The 16318-nt window shown below is 34.9% G+C and overlaps 1 long non-coding RNA gene across 3 annotated transcripts; it reads right to left on the bottom strand.

Moving 5' to 3' along the window:
• Positions 1–6575: 6575 nt before the first annotated feature.
• LOC122578623 lies at positions 6576–9922 on the bottom strand. 3 transcript variants are annotated; one of them, XR_006320530.1, is made up of 7 exons: positions 9789–9922; positions 9530–9633; positions 9363–9449; positions 9127–9284; positions 8617–8845; positions 8040–8178; positions 6576–6889 (listed from the first exon to the last, which is right to left on the bottom strand). It is a non-coding gene; the product is annotated as an uncharacterized LOC122578623 (long non-coding RNA). The 3 variants fall into 3 exon arrangements; XR_006320531.1 differs by having other exon boundaries at positions 9127–9218; positions 9789–9918; XR_006320532.1 differs by lacking the exon at positions 9127–9284 and having other exon boundaries at positions 9789–9915.
• Positions 9923–16318: the final 6396 nt, after the last annotated feature.

Raw genomic sequence — 16318 nt, 5'->3', positions numbered from 1 at the left:
GAATTTTATGCAATGGACTTTCTTTTATTATTAACGAAATGTTATGTTTTTATTAAAAATTGTCTAGTTTAATTATTAAAAAGAAAAATTAAAATTTTGAGAGGGTTGGGAAATCATAAAGCACTACTAAAAAATGTTAGGATGGTTGATTTGAAAGATTTGGAGGTTTAAATGACTTGAGAGAACATGGATGGTAGGATTTGGAAAGATTAATTTTAAAATGTTATTAATAAAATCTTATTAGTACTTTGTTATTAATAAATATTCATAAATTTTGTTTTGTATTATAGGGTACGTGTAAAATTTTACCATTATACGGTAATATTTTATTGATGTTGTATCTGACTAAATATTCAAAAAATATATATATTCATAAATTCAATGCCATCCAAAAGGAAATGAGCTGAGATCACCAACATTTATATTAAATTAAATCCTTAGTAAATTTGATCAATGATAACTTATACTTGAAAGCCCTGAGATGAACATTGTATATTTGTATCACAATTCAAATATCATTGTTTGTTTCAAACATTTACTATTTTGATAGATGTAGAAATATAATAAAATATTCGAAGATGAATCAATTGTTATGCTTACGAACATGGCCTTCGCTTTCAGTTTGAATCCATTAATCATAGTTTCTTGAAGATTAGCACAAAAAGACTTTGGAAACATTGTCGGTGATATGTTTTTTTCATCAAATATATATATATATATATATATATATATATATATTGAGAACTTTTTTTTGCGAGAACTTTTGAGAATTTTTCAAATCAAGTCCAACCGATGACTGTTCTTTACATGAAAATTGTTGTTTGATTGTTTTCTGAAGAACTTATGTGTAATTTTGAAGTTTATATTTGTGTGGAGCATGAATTATCATCCGTTATACAGTTATGTGGAGATTTAGATTTTTGATCACATTTGCACGAATATTGCTATGATCACATGTATGCAAGTCGATCACATGTAATCATAGCAATATTCGTGCACATGTGATCAAGAATCCAAATCTCTACATAATTGTATAATAGATAATAATCTATGCCTTCACACAATTATAAACTTCAAAATTACACATACGTTATTCAGATTACAATCAAAAAATAATTTTCATGTAAAGAATAATCATCGGTTGAGCTTGATTTGAAAAATTCTCAAAGGTTCTCGCAAAAAAAAGGTTCTCAAAATAACTTTTTACTATATATATATATATATATATATATAGGATAGAGATCAAATGAGAAGGTGGCTTAAGGAGAGAAGGTGTTATTGTCCAATTAGAAATCGCCATGTGTCAACTTAAAAAAATCACGCGGTGGCATTTTTGTAAATAAAGCGAACTTTTGTTATATGCGACTCGGTGGCATTTTTGTAATTATTTTCTCCGTTAACTTTTAACGATCTGTTAGTCTATTTTAACGTGCGTTAACTCCTTGTACATCATTTATTATTAGTTTTTTCGATATAACCTATATTGTGTACGATTAGAATCTAATTTATTATTCAGAATGAAACCAAAATCGAATACATCTTCATCTAAGAGTAAGTATTTTACATAAATCGAATAATTTTAAATAGAAAGTAGTAATTATTATTTACTTTTTCTGTTTATTTATGCATGATACACTAAAAAATTACTAAAAATAAGGAAAAGTATAACATTTGAGTTAGATGAATCTGAAGTTGCTTTTTCAGATTCAGAACCAGTTTTTGAATGGTGGAAAGATGTTAAAAAAAGGTAATTTTTTATTTTATTTTTATTTTTTTTTGCAGTAGTTTGTGTTTTTAATTTTATTTTTCTTTTTAGTTGTCTTTTTTTTAATTAATTTAGATATCTGAATTAGTTCATACGAAACTGATACATATGAAACTGATAGATCAAACTGACAGACTAAACTGATAGATCAAAGGTGACAGCCAATCTGATACATCTAGTTGATAGATCTATCAGTTTTTTGTTATATATTTTTTTTGGATTAATTTGCATATAAATTGTACGTTTTTTTATTATATTTTTTTTAGAGTAGCTGACAGTGCGAAGCTGAGTCAGTTTGGGTTTTTGATGTTAGTTTTGTCTTTTTTTTTTTAAGTCTAAATATTCTACATTTGTGTAGATTATATGTAAAGTTGAGTCAGATTTTTTCCTATTAGTGTGAAGCTGAGTCAATTTAGTTTTCCATTAGGTTGATACACTTAGCTTGGCTTTTTTTGGTCACACTACATGTGTGTAGATTATATGTCAAGCTGAGTCAGTTTATAAATATGGACTGTGTTTTTATGTAAATTATGTGTTTTTTAGGTGTTAATAAGCTAGTATTTCAGAGTTTTACTAGTAGATTTTTGGCTGATAGTGTGAAGCTTAGTCAGTTTGGGTTTTTAATGTTAGTTTTGTCTTTTTTTTTATTATTAAAGTCTAAATATTCTACATTTGTGTAGATTATATGTCAAGCTGAGTCAGTTTTATAAATATGTATTATGTTTTATGTAAATTATGTTTATTAGGTGTTAATAAGTAAGTATTTTAGAATTTTACTAGTATATTTTTTGACTGATAGTGTGAAGTTGAGTCAGTTTGGGTTTTTCATGTTAGTTTTGTCTTTTTTTTATTTAAGTCTAAATATTCTACATTTGTGTAGATTATATGTCAAGCTGAGTCAGTTTCAAAATTTGGACTATGTTTTATGTTAATTATGTGTTTTTTTTAGGTGATAATAAGTAAATATTTGCCGAAGTTTACTATTAGATTTTTGGCTGTTTAGTGTGCAACTGAGTCAGTTTTGGTTTTCCATTAGGTTGTTTCACTTAGCTTGTCCTTTTTTTTGTCACACTACATGTGTGTAGAATTTTTTTTTTAGATACTATGAAGCTGAGTTTGTTTGGTTTTTTATTAAGTTGTTACAGTTACTTTTGGTCTTTTTTTGTTCACACTACATTTTTTTAAAGTATAAATAATCTACATTTAGATTATTTGTGAAGCTGAGCCAGTTTTAATTAATATGGACAGTGTTTTATGTAAATTATGTGTTTTATGAAATACTTAATAAGTAAGTATTTCAAGGTTTTTACTAATAGATTTTTTGCCTGATAGTGTGAAGCTGACTCAGTTTGGGTTTTTACTGTTAGCTTGCCGTTTTTTTAGTCACGCTACATTTTGTGCAGATTATGTATAGATACTTTGTAACTGAGTCGTTTTTAATACTTTGTAACTGAATCAGATTTATAGTATATCCAGATAACCTACACAAATGTAGATTTTATTTTACTTTTTAATACCTGTAAATATGATTAATCTATATAAACATAGTCGAATAGTTAAAACTGATTCAGCTCCACAGTATCTTCAGATAGTCTACACAAATGTAGATTATTTACTTTTTTAATACGCCTAAATATGAATAATCTACATAAATGTAGTACAATAGGTAAAACTGAATCAGATTCATAGTATATTCAGATAACCTACACAAATGTAGATTTTATTTTACTTTTTAATACCTGTAAATATGATTAATCTATATAAACATAGTCGAATAGTTAAAACTGAATCAGCTTCACAGTATCTTTAGATAATCTACACAAATGTAGATTTTTTTTACTTAAAAAAAAAAGAAGAGAAAAACAAACCTAAATCTAACAAGCTAATGAAACTATCAGCTGGGTCTATTAGCTTGGTCTGTCAGTTTGACATATAGAACTAAAAATAATTCAGCTTCACAAAAATAGTAATTAAAATCTGATTCAAGTTGAAATTTAAAAAAAAAAACTAAATCAAAAACTAAAAAGAATAAAATCTGATTGAGAATAATATAAATTTAAAAAAATTAAACAAAAAAAATAAAAAGTAAAAAGAATTAATAATTACCAGGATTTTCATGTAATTCTTGAAGATCCACCATATGCGCAGGCGAAATATGTGTATAAAGAGAAAACTTTGATTTTTGAAAAAGACAGATCTGATAAATTCTTGTAGATCTAAAATTTTATGTATCGATATAAATTTAAGTTGCTTTTAACGAAGATAAAAAAAGGTAATGAAATGTTAATTAGTAATGGAGCTCATTATTTACAAAATTGACACCGCGTCGCCTCTAACAAAAGTTCGCTTTATTTACAAAATTGCCACCGCGTGTTTTTTTTTAATTTGACACATGTCTCGTTCTTATTGGATAATAACACCTTCTCTCCCTTCTCTTCTTAAGCCACCTTCTTCCAGGATCCTCACCATATATATATATATATATATGGGAAAATATCTGTGTAGCTAGCTGCAGGTGCAGTTCTTAACAAAAAATTATATCTTAATCTTTTTAAAATATAAATATACACCCCCCCCCCCCCCCCCCCCCCCGATTTTTACCTTGCTGCAACCAAAATGGCTGCAGTCGACTGCAGCTATGCTAACCCCTATATGGCTATATATTTGTGTGTGTGTGATTTGTGTACATGTTTCATAGTTGTCCAAATTTGTTCTAGAAAAGTTATAAAATTTGTTAATCGCTGATCGACTAATAGGGGACTTTGAAGCGAGTAATTGACATGGATGGAAATTACTCGATCACAATTATTCAAATTATTGGAATTTATATATATAATTAAGTTTCGAAATTTTAAGCATGGTGTATGTTCATAAAAGTATAGAACCGTAGAATTGTTTATATGATCCCAGAGGTGTGTTTAGATACATTTACATAGTTATCTAATAGAAAAGGTTCATGTGTGAACTATTTGAATTGGAAACTATGAAAACTTTCATATTATAATTTGATGTTCGTATGTGAATATATCATTTACATATGAACTGTCAAATTATACTTATAATTACCTATGTTTAATTATCTATGTTCATATGTGAATACTTTTACATGAACCTTACATGTTATCTAAATACTTCAAATGGACCATTGACTAATTTTTGGCTAAGTTGGACGACTTTTGTAAGAGGTGCCCAAATTTTGACAGAAGTAAAAAAGAAAATTGAAAAAAGGACCAAATTGTAGACTAAATTGTAGACTATGTAACGATTATACGTATTACCAACTCGTACTGATCGCTGATCAAGTAACGAGAACTCATCATTCGAATCAGATTTTTACAACACTTCAATTCATTCTAGTAGATAACTAGATTTTAGACCCGTGTCCAACACTGGACACGGGGTTTACGATATTACCAATATTAGATCTTCATACATTTAATTTATAAAATCTTATAATTTTGAAGATATACGGTTCTAAGTGTTATAATGTGCAAGTTGTAGTACAATAATCGCATGTTCGTCACTGTCATTATTAGCTGAGACATATTGATGGAATTGTTTGACATAGTCAATCCACAAGGCACATGCTACAATAATTTCCCTATCATAGAAGTTTTTGAAATCAGATATACTCATAATGTAATATTATTATGAAAATATAATTAAGAATTAAAATATAACTATACTTGTGATCTTGTACTTGACATTCAAGTATACGTATGTGGTCATGATGCGGGCTCATTTTCAATCACCTGTCTTATTATAATTAGATAACAATTATGATTGTTTTCACTTTCTTTGATAACAATTAGGACTCTTAATTTGAATGACAATTGTAACTTAAAAAAATTAAATATAAATATATTTTTTTTATTAAATGTACATGAAATATCTGTCACACAAAGGGTCTTTAGATAATATGTATGTGGCTGTATATTTACTCACCGTGCCAACCACAAGTCTCTTAAATCGGTAATTAAACTGACCGGCCAATGCGTATATTACAGTACTAGATTTAATCCCGTGTAAAACACGGGTGGATTAAAGATATAAGTGATAATTCGTCTTTGAAATTGAAATAATGGTTGAAATTTGATCATCAAACTATATAAAAATTTAAGATTGTAAAGGTTTTTTTTATTATTGAAAAATATACATATTTATTATGTGGCTCATTATGATAATTGCTTTAGCCCAATTATAGGAATTGTTAAAACTTAACACATTTGATAAGTATGAGGATGAAATAGAGAACGAGTTATATGATCTAAAAGGTTTAAGTATACTATTTGAATGTGGTTATGCACAGCTTTTTAAGTTTCAAATTCATTTTAAAAATATTTGAATATACTGATCAATGGATTCTAATTTTTTAAATTTTGGGGATTGGAGGCACAAGTTAAAAACCTGAAAATTGAAAAATTTATACAAAAATTTGAAAATGTTGTCCTTGTAATGTTTTGAATACAAAAAATGATAAGATTCATTAAAAATATTCGGTTCTTTAGGTCTCATTATATTACTGAATTTAGTTTAATAGTAATTCAGGTTTTAGGAGTTGGTTTAAATGGTAACATGATAGATTAAATCTATGTTAAAGACATGTAAGATACATATATAAACAATTACATGTAAATAGCTTTGTCAAATTTTAATCCAAAACATAATTAGAGTGATAAACATCACATTGCATGAAAAAATTACTGGTTCAAGAAAAGAAACTACCAGACAAGTTGATAAGTTCAAATTCAAGTTAAAATAACATAAACCAACAACAAAAGAGGACAACGGTACAGATCATCCAATATTGTTTAGACATCAAACAGACAGATATTGTTCAAAAGAAACTTAAAACATAACAGTACAGATCATCCAACATTGGTGTTTTGTAAATGGTTATCGTGCTATTTGCTAAAGTTTTTCCTATTTTCTAACATACAGTTGATCTCTTAAATTAAACAAATTAAAGTCACAAAACACAAGTTGAATGATGGCACCAAAATTGAATTACATTCGGCGGCCAAGATTAAATCAAGAAAACTTTAGTATCCAAGAGTGATAGGGCGATCGCAGTCCTCTCAATGGTACTTCTACAACAAGGCTGTTGCAATTCAGGCTTTCTCTCTGCGTCAACAGAAAGAGTTGCATTTTGCATTAATAGGTCGATCAAAACATATTCTACTACAGAATACCTGACAAAATGCTAACATGCTATCAATTTAGCACACCAAAAATGACTTTCGGTTTTATATTGAATTGAACCAAAAAATTGAGAAAACCATTATATAAAAACAAATAACCTGAGAAATTCAAAACATAAAAAGGCTCTCTATAATGGAAATTACAATTATAAAGAAAGCAATCTTACTAAAATATGATAAGATGAAGTAATTAGTAGTATCTTGCACGTTTAATCCCCTGCTCATTCTTTAAGAAAATGTCTTACTTGAAATATATAAATGTTAGGAATTGATCTTTACCCATACTTAAGGAAACATTACCCAAACCTCTTACCCCATTCGTTTTTAACCATGTTCTGTCAATATCCTCAAAGACCTTTAGTAATGCATTATTAAAAAATTTCATTTCACTGAACTTTTTGGCCATGTATCCTCAGTTCCTTACCAAATACCAAGTTTTTCTTATGGCATCCGAACTTTTAGCATAGAAGGAAATTGAGCAAAGAAATCAACTAATTTTAAAACCATTTAACTAATGAACATGGTACTCAAAGAATTTGATTCATAGCAGTTTCAAAACTATTTTTTCCACCTTATTTGAACCCCACAATTAACCCACATAATGTAGTAAAGAAGCTACCTTACTTGAACGCAAATTTCCACCTTACTTGATTTCTCATTTAACATCTACTTATAGACTTGTGATATGTTTTTATGCATGTCTCCAGTTGACCCACCAGTTAAGGCTCCAGTTCATACACCAGTTAGACCCCGGTACATCCCCTTTATTAAAGCCCTTGTTCAACCACCAGGTTACAGCCAAGGCTCCAGTTCACCACCAGTTCATCCACCATTCAAAGCCCCCGTTCACCCAAAACTTAAAGTCCCAACAGTTCACTCACCAAGTAAAGGTTCATCAGTGAAAGATTTTATGTCAAATGGGTAAAGTTAGTTCAACTTTGATAGTTTGAATATATATTTCTACTTTGTGACGGGGAATTAACAAAGTGCTTGAGCTATGGAATTACTCACAACACGCCCATCATATTCATCCAGGGTCAATAGGTATTAGTTAATAAGCAAGGTTGTTGTACCTTATATCATATCTTTGTGACGTGGAATTACCGAAGTGCTTAAGCTATGGAATTACCGAACTGACCCAAATCCTTGCAGATGCTGATTCACTTCCAATCCGAGCCTAGGCCATTTTCAGCAAATGTCGAGTTGTTTGACCTGAAAAATACACGATTCAGTTTCCATATCAATTTAAGAAGTTTTAGTTCAGTAAACCCTTACTAAAGACTACTTAACCACATTGAAATCTATAGCAATGCTACCTTTTCTAAAGTGCTTTTTGATTATCCTTGTTCCCGATATAAACTCGACATTGGTTTAAAGCAAAAAATTTTAAAAATGGACCAGTTATGTGCAAGTAGTTAATAATCGACCTTTAACGTTGATTTAAGTTATGTTTTTTTCATTTTTTAAAGAAAAGAGGTTGCTTCCTCAGTTTTATTAATCATCAAAATCCTTACATCTTTTAAATTCCAACAGAGTCGGTTTATTCCATCTGTTTAACTTTATACATCATCTTATATATGTGTGTGTATAAAGTATAAAATAATCAGCGTGCTTGCTGAATAAACTTTCAGACATTGCATTAATACATACCTCTTTTCGCCTTTACGCTCTTTCATTACTTCTCAAAACTACTGAAGTTGGTGTCGTCTTTAGCTTTCTTTCATCAACACGAAAAAGAAAAAGTGCATATAAACTCTTAGCCGTGGACTTTGGTGTTACTAACTTCTTGTTAAAAGCTTCTATCCCTCATGCAACACATCTAATTTTTTTCACCCCACCCTCACTAACATCACCATCGGATTCAGACTCCTCGATTCGCCTGCAAAAAAGGTAATAAAAGCAAGCTAAAAATTAAGCCTAAATTATAATTCATATTTTGTCAGGTTATTTCTACCCAGATATCGTGCTAAAAACACCTCTTAACTGCAGATTTTAGGCCTGAAATCTGCAACATAAATAGCCATAAAAGGCACTAATAATAGCCCTTAAATGCACTAAAATACAGCGTAAACAAAGCTAATTTCTGAAGGAAAAACAGCCAAAAATAGGCCTTAAATTTATAACATAAACCCTAAAAATGCAGTAAAAACAACACTTAACTGCATCAAAAAAACAACATCAACAGGGCTAAATTCTGCAAGAAAACAGCCTTCTTTTTACCCATGCCATCTCGAGAAAGATCCAACAGTTCACTAAGAATAGAAACCATAGGTATCTCTTTAGTAATGGGTTCACTATACTCGTCCACTTGGACTCCGCTAAAACAACAAAGCCATAATCAAACATAGATTGGGCATCATCAAATCATTACCATTTGATACAAATGTAGATATTACCTAACCAAAGATTGAATTGCTTCAGAGCAGGGATATCATCACCATCAAGTATTAGGGTGGAGGATGAACTTGAAATTCCAAGGTTATCTGAGATAAATGAGAAAAACAATTTAAAAACACAAGCCTAGAGAAGGGGAAATAACATCTAAATTCAAAAGATTTGGTACTCATGAAAGTCCAGATCAGAGGATAGATGCCAGGATTTGCGATCTTCTTCTTAATCAGTGACTCTACCAAATCACCCCATAGCGTGACTCGGACCTATCGTTTCCTGAAACACCACAGGGAATAATTTTATTTCAGATTACTTGGTCAGGAGGTGTTTCAAACCTTACTTGGTGAGAGTATGGTTCGAACCAACCGAATCGTCCCATTGATAGAAAGAAGCATTCCGGTTTCTTTTAAACCAGAGAACGAAACACTCACCGTTCTGTAACTGCCGACCAAAGCCTTCACAAAGACTTCATTTGACAGAACATCCAATTTCTCTGCTCTTCTCCCTGAAACCAGAACGATCACACGATAAAGTTGAAGGACCAAAAATTCCAACATATATAATTAGAAAAAGTGTGATTCGTCTAACTTGCCTGGCCATTGGTCATCCCAGCAAGTCCAATGAGTTTTGCCAAACCTGCACAATTTAACATTGGTCATGGTTTGGGCACAACCCATGGGTAGGATCCATTTACATTTTACTAAAGTAAAAAAAATCGATTAGCACCTCTTAATTATCTTGATTAGCACATAATTCTCAACTTGAACAATAAATTGACCCATATGAACACATTGCACCCAATTGAACCTTAAATTGCACTAGAACATTTATTGATTACTAATGCTTAGTCAAAATGCACACATAGTCAAATAGTCAAAAGTCACGATTGTTACATCATTCCCACGTTAAGGGAATTTCGTCCCGAAATTTGATAGGACCCTAATCACTAAACAAATGCGGGTATTTTGACTTCATAAAGTCTTCCCGCTCCCAAGTGAACTCGGCTCCACGCCTAGCTTGCCATCGGACTTTGACTATCGTATGACGTTTGTTCTTCAATTTCTAGACCTCTCGTTCCAAAATTTCTACCGGTTCTTCTACAAAATTGAGCTTCTTGTCCACTTGAATTTCGTCCATGGGCACATGATGCGTAGGATCCGCCAAACACTTTCTTAAGTTACAAATATGGAACACGTTATGCACACCACTAAGTTCTTGAGGTAACTTTAATCGGTATGCCACTTTACCCACTCGTTGAATGATTTCGAATGGTCCTATATATCTTGGCCCGAGTTTGCCTCTCTTCACAAAACGAACAACACCTTTCCATGGAGAAACTTTCAAAAGTACGTGGTCACCAACATTGAACTCCAATGGTCTACGCCTCACATCGGCGTATTTCTTTTGCCTCTCACGAGCCACTTGCAATCTCTCTTTAATTTGTGAAATCACCTTTGTTGTCTCTATCACTATTTCTGGCCCAATGAGTTGGCTTTCACCAATTTCCGCCCAAGCGAGTGGCGAACGATACTTCATACCATAAAGTGCCTCAAACGGTGCCATTTTAATAGTCACATGGTAACTATTATTGTACGAAAACTCAACCAACGGTAAATGATCTTCCCAAATCCCACCAAAATCGATAGCACAAGCCCTCAACATGTCTTCGAGCGTTTGGATGGTCCTCTCGGTTTGTCCATCCGTTTGGGGGTGAAACGTTGTACTCATGTCAATTTGAGTACCCATTGCTTGTTGAAAGGCTTTCCAAAAGTTTGATTTAAACCGGCTATCCCTATCGAAGATGATAGAAACCGGAACCCCATGTTTAGACACCACCTCTTTAATGTACAAACGAGCTAGGGTGTCAAACTTATCGGTCTCATGAATAGCTAAGAAGTGAGCCGACTTTGTCAACCGATCCACAATCACCAATATGGTATCACGTCCACTTCTTGTCTTCGGTAACTTCGTGATGAAGTCCATTGCAATACGTTCCCACTTCCATTTCGGTATCACCGGTTGCACCAATAAACCGGGTGGCTTCTTATGATCGGCTTTCACTTGTAAGCGAGTAAGGCAGTCACTCACATATTTAGCCACATCACGTTTCATGCCCGGCCACCAATAGAAATCCTTTAAATCAAAGTACATCTTGTCTGATCCCGGGTGAACCGAATAAGGCGACCTATGGGCTTCATTCATAAGAAATGTCCTCAAATTGCCAAAAATGGGAATCCAAAGCCTTTCACCTAAATATAGCTCGTTGTCTACCTTTCTATCAAATAGTTGCTCCATGCCATTTAACCCTTCGTTGCGAAAATTTTCGGGTAAGGTAGCTTGTACTTAGGCTTCTATAATGCAGTTACGAACACTTTGTCCCACCGTGAGACTTATGACTCCCGCTCTTCTCGGCTTGACTCTCTCCTTCCTACTCAAAGCATCGGCTATGACATTTGCTCATATTCATAATCACTTTGTCAAGATGGTAGCGAATGTCACAATCATAATCGCTAAAAAGTTCAATCCACCTTCTTTGCCTCATATTCAACTCACTTTGATTAAAAATATGTTGGAGACTTTTATGATTAGTGTAGATTACACATTTGGTGCCATAAAGGTAATGTCTCCAACACTTCAAAGCGAAAACAACCGCTCCCAATTCCAAATCGTGAGTAGGGTAGTTTTTCTCATGCACTAAGTTGTCGAGAGGCATAAGCAATGACCTTACCCCGTTGCATAAGCACACACCCCAAACCTTGACCTGAAGCGTCACAATACACCACAAAATCTTCAATTCCATCCGGAAGGCTCAAAATAGGGGCATCACATAACATGTCTTTGAGAGTTTGAAAAGCCAACTCTTGTTTATCGCCCCACTCAAACCTCCTCTCTTTTTGAGTCAAGAGAGTGAGTGGTTGTGCTATCTTAGAGAAACCTTCAATGAATCTTCGATAATAACCCGCCAATCCAAGAAATTGACGAATCTCGAATGGTGTCTCGGGTCGTCTCCAACTCTTGACCGCTTCAATCTTGCTAGGGTCCACATGAATCCCATCCTTACTAATCACATGACCAAGGAAATGAACTTCTTCCAGCCAAAACTCGCATTTTGAAAACTTTGCATACAACTTCTCCATTCTAAGCAACTCTAGCATCTCACGCAAATGCTCGGCATGATCTTCCTTTGTTTTTTAGTAGACAAGTATGTCATCAATAAAGACAATGACCGACTTGTCCAAGTAGGGTCGACACACCCGGTTCATTAAATCCATAAACACCGCCGGTGCATTAGTCAACCCAAACGGCATAACGGTGAACTCGTAGTGGCCATACCTTGTACGAAACGCCGTCTTTGGTATGTCATATTCATGAGCTCTAAGTTGATGATAGCCCGAACGGAGGTCGATTTTTGAGAAGTATTTGGCACCTTTCAAATGATCAAAAAGCTCATAAATTCTAGGAAGCGGATACCGGTTCTTTACCGTGAGTTTGTTCAATTCCCGGTAATCAATACACATCCTAAAAGACCCATCTTTCTTCTTTACAAACAAGATTGGGGCTCCCCAAGGCGATTGACTAGGACGAATGAACCCTTTCTCTTGAAGTTCTTTGAGTTAAGATTCTAACTCTTGCATTTCCGTCAAAGCAAGTCTATATGGAGCTTTAGCCACTGGTGCGGCTCCGGGGGTCAAATTAATGCGAAAGTCTAGTTCACGAGATGGGGGTAGACCCGGTAGATCATCCGGAAAAACATCGGGGAAATCACGAACAATGGGGACGGTTCTCAATTCTACCTTTGTGACGGTAGCACTAAAAACCTTGGAACTAGGAGAATCGGAAATTTCACCTTGGACTCTAAGAACATTATCGTTTGACAACGGTATTTTGACCACTCTTTCACCACAATCAATGACCGCATTCACCGCCGTCATCCAATCCATACCCACAATGATGTCAAAGCTTCCAATATCGAAAGGCATGAGATTTATGTAAAATTCGACATCGTTTAAAGTCAAGACACAATCACAGAGTACTTGACTAAGTCTAGTTAGAGCACGATTGACCATCTCAATATCAAGCACATAATTTAAGGCACTAGGATGAACATCTGTCAAAGGAACAAAACTATGGGACACGAAGCTATAATCGGCTCCTGAGTCAAATAACACTGTGGCATATTGACCGTTAAGGAGAAATGTACCTGCCACCACATTTGGATCATTCCGGGCTTCATTTGCATTCACCGCAAAGGCTCTCCCCCTAGGTTGCACTTGATGGCCTTGTTGGCCACGGTTTTGGTTAGGACCAGCGATTTGAAGTTGATTTGGATGAACTGCCACTTGAACATTTTGTCCTACCCATTGAGGACAAGTATTACGATAGTGATCGGTGCTTCCACATTCATAGCAAGCTCCACGTTGACCCCTTTGGTTGTTAGCTTGAGGAGGAAATGCTTGGAGAGGAACCGCATGAGTAGGAGCCACTCTCGGGGCCCTACAATCTCTAGCAAGATGACCAATTTGATTGCAATTGAAACAAGTCCCACAAAGAGTGGTGGAGCATGATGTCGGGAGCACTTATACAAAGTGGATGAGGACCCACATTAGCTTTCTTTGCCGGTTCAATTGCAACAAACACCTTTCCTTTGTTAAGGCGTGTGGGGTCAAACCTACCCATTTTCTTCACCCCACTTGACTCGGGTGCATCCTTCCTTTTTGATGACGATGTTTTGCTCAATTCACCACTTCTAAGTAGGTCCTCGGTAACACTACCGGCTCGGTTGATGGCTTCCGTCAAGGAGGTAGGTATGATATTATTCACCAAGTGTCGGACTTTTGGAGTCAAGCCCATAACAAACTTTTGGATAGCTTGTGCCTCAGGGGACACCAAGTGTGGGATAAGTGTTGACAACTCTTGGAATCGCCGAATGTACCCTTTGTAATCCGCTCCATTCATTTGAAGTTGCACGAACTCTAATGTTAAGTTTGAAGCTCATAGGGAGGACAAAACCTTTCCTTCACCATGACCTTGAATTGATCCCAAGGTATAGCATTGCCCGCCCCTATTTCCTTGTTCCACCACTTCAATGCATCACCCTTAAACATGCCGGTTGCATAAGTTACTTGATCATCATAAGTACAATGGCTCCTAGCAATCACTGCTTCAATCTCTTCAATCTCTTCAATCCACCTTATGCAAGTCGTGGGACCCCCATCCCCATTAAACTCGGGGGCTCCACAACCCTTGAAATCCTTGAAAGAAAACCCTTGACGATACACTCCATGTTGATTGTACATGGGAATGTAGTTGTCTTGCATCACCGGTGCCTCTTCTTCTTCCGCCACTACCGGTTGGACATTTTCGTTATTCACATTTGCTTGAGCTTCAACATTTGGCACCGGATTGTTGGGTGCTTGGAGAGATGCCGTGACTTGGGCAACTATATCAGGCATGATGTTTGTGACCGCTTGAGCGATCACGGTTGCTAAGTCAGGTGTTGGTGCTTCACCACGACCCCTACCTCTACCTCGGCCTCCACCACGGCCTCTACCTCCCCGGCCCCTTCCACGGCCTCCTTGAGCTTCCGGTTGAGCTTCCGGTTGTGGTTCTTGAGAGTTAGCCCTATAGTTAGCTCCGGCTCTCCTTGTCCTCACCATTTCTATAAAACAGTAACAGGTTAACCCGATTGTTAGTCTCGAAATGCTCACATGTTAGTCCCACAAGTAGTCAATACTCTCAAGTCGACATATCACACATACATCATATCGTTACGCTAAAGTAAAAGTAATAATGTTCTAGGGGATATTGTTATGTATCATGCCATCATACCACGTTCACAATAATTGTCCATCGTCAACCACATACTCATGTTCAATTACATAATACAACCAAGCAACTAAACAAGCGGTTCAAAGTATAGTCCAAATCCGATATACTCTCTAGTTATCGTTCGGGTTTGTATACAGGGTGTACCAGCGGCTAACCCTCCACCCAACAACTCCCATCAAGTATTTCGGTTCCTTATTATACTCCAAACCAAATGTGTGCACTCCGTGATGTCATTAACTTGTTATAATACCGGGTAACCATAAAATAGTTGATCAGGCTCTTTTAGGGTTGCCACAATATTATATCATGTTAATGCCATAACTTTATCTTGCCTTAAATCATCAAACAATATCAATTCAAGCCAACAATATGCACATGACCTCAAGTAACCACATTGACCTCATGTACTTGACCATCGCACAACAACACATTGATCACGTCAACCAATTGCACTCATGTTATCACATATAATGAACCTTCCTACGAAACCCAAACGTACACTTATAATGCTCATATAGTTCACGTTGCATACAAGATTCCTAATCATGCATGCTATATGAAGAGTTTTACTTAAGCCGTAGTCTAGGTCAATCCGCCTAATTCTCTACGACCATGCGTGGGCCACCATTTTGTAACACCCCGAGCTAGGCTCGAAATGCACCAAAAAGCATGACACAAGATGGAATTATCGTAGAACGAGACTATATGAAAAATAAAAGGATTCCGTGAACCCAACATTTAGTTTACAAGTTACAAAAGCACAAGGAGCATACAACCATCAAGAGTTTTACAAAAATGATATCAAAAGATGGCTCATGATCCTAAGCGAGTCCCATCAATGGGAAATGAATCACGGATCCATGGTCATAGTCCAACTTCTAGCAATGCAATCAAGCTCTTGGGTTATCTTGGTTACCTGAAAAGTGTACTAAACAATGTCAACACTAGGTTGGTGAGTTCGTAGGAAAGAAGGAACAAGAACACGTACCAATGCCATCCATCACATACGCAAACATAAAGAACAAGAGTTTAGACATCAATTAAGTATCTAACATGACCAATGATCTCACACTTGCACACAATGTCCCTCAATTGTTCTCATGTCATCCATAATTGTCATCAAGTACGTATC

The sequence above is a fragment of the Erigeron canadensis genome, chromosome 8, assembly GCF_010389155.1.
Source record: "Erigeron canadensis isolate Cc75 chromosome 8, C_canadensis_v1, whole genome shotgun sequence".
NCBI classification, from domain to species: Eukaryota; Viridiplantae; Streptophyta; class Magnoliopsida; order Asterales; family Asteraceae; genus Erigeron; species Erigeron canadensis.
The sequence above is the reverse complement of the archived record's forward strand: the minus strand, read 5'-3'. Positions and strand labels throughout refer to the sequence as shown.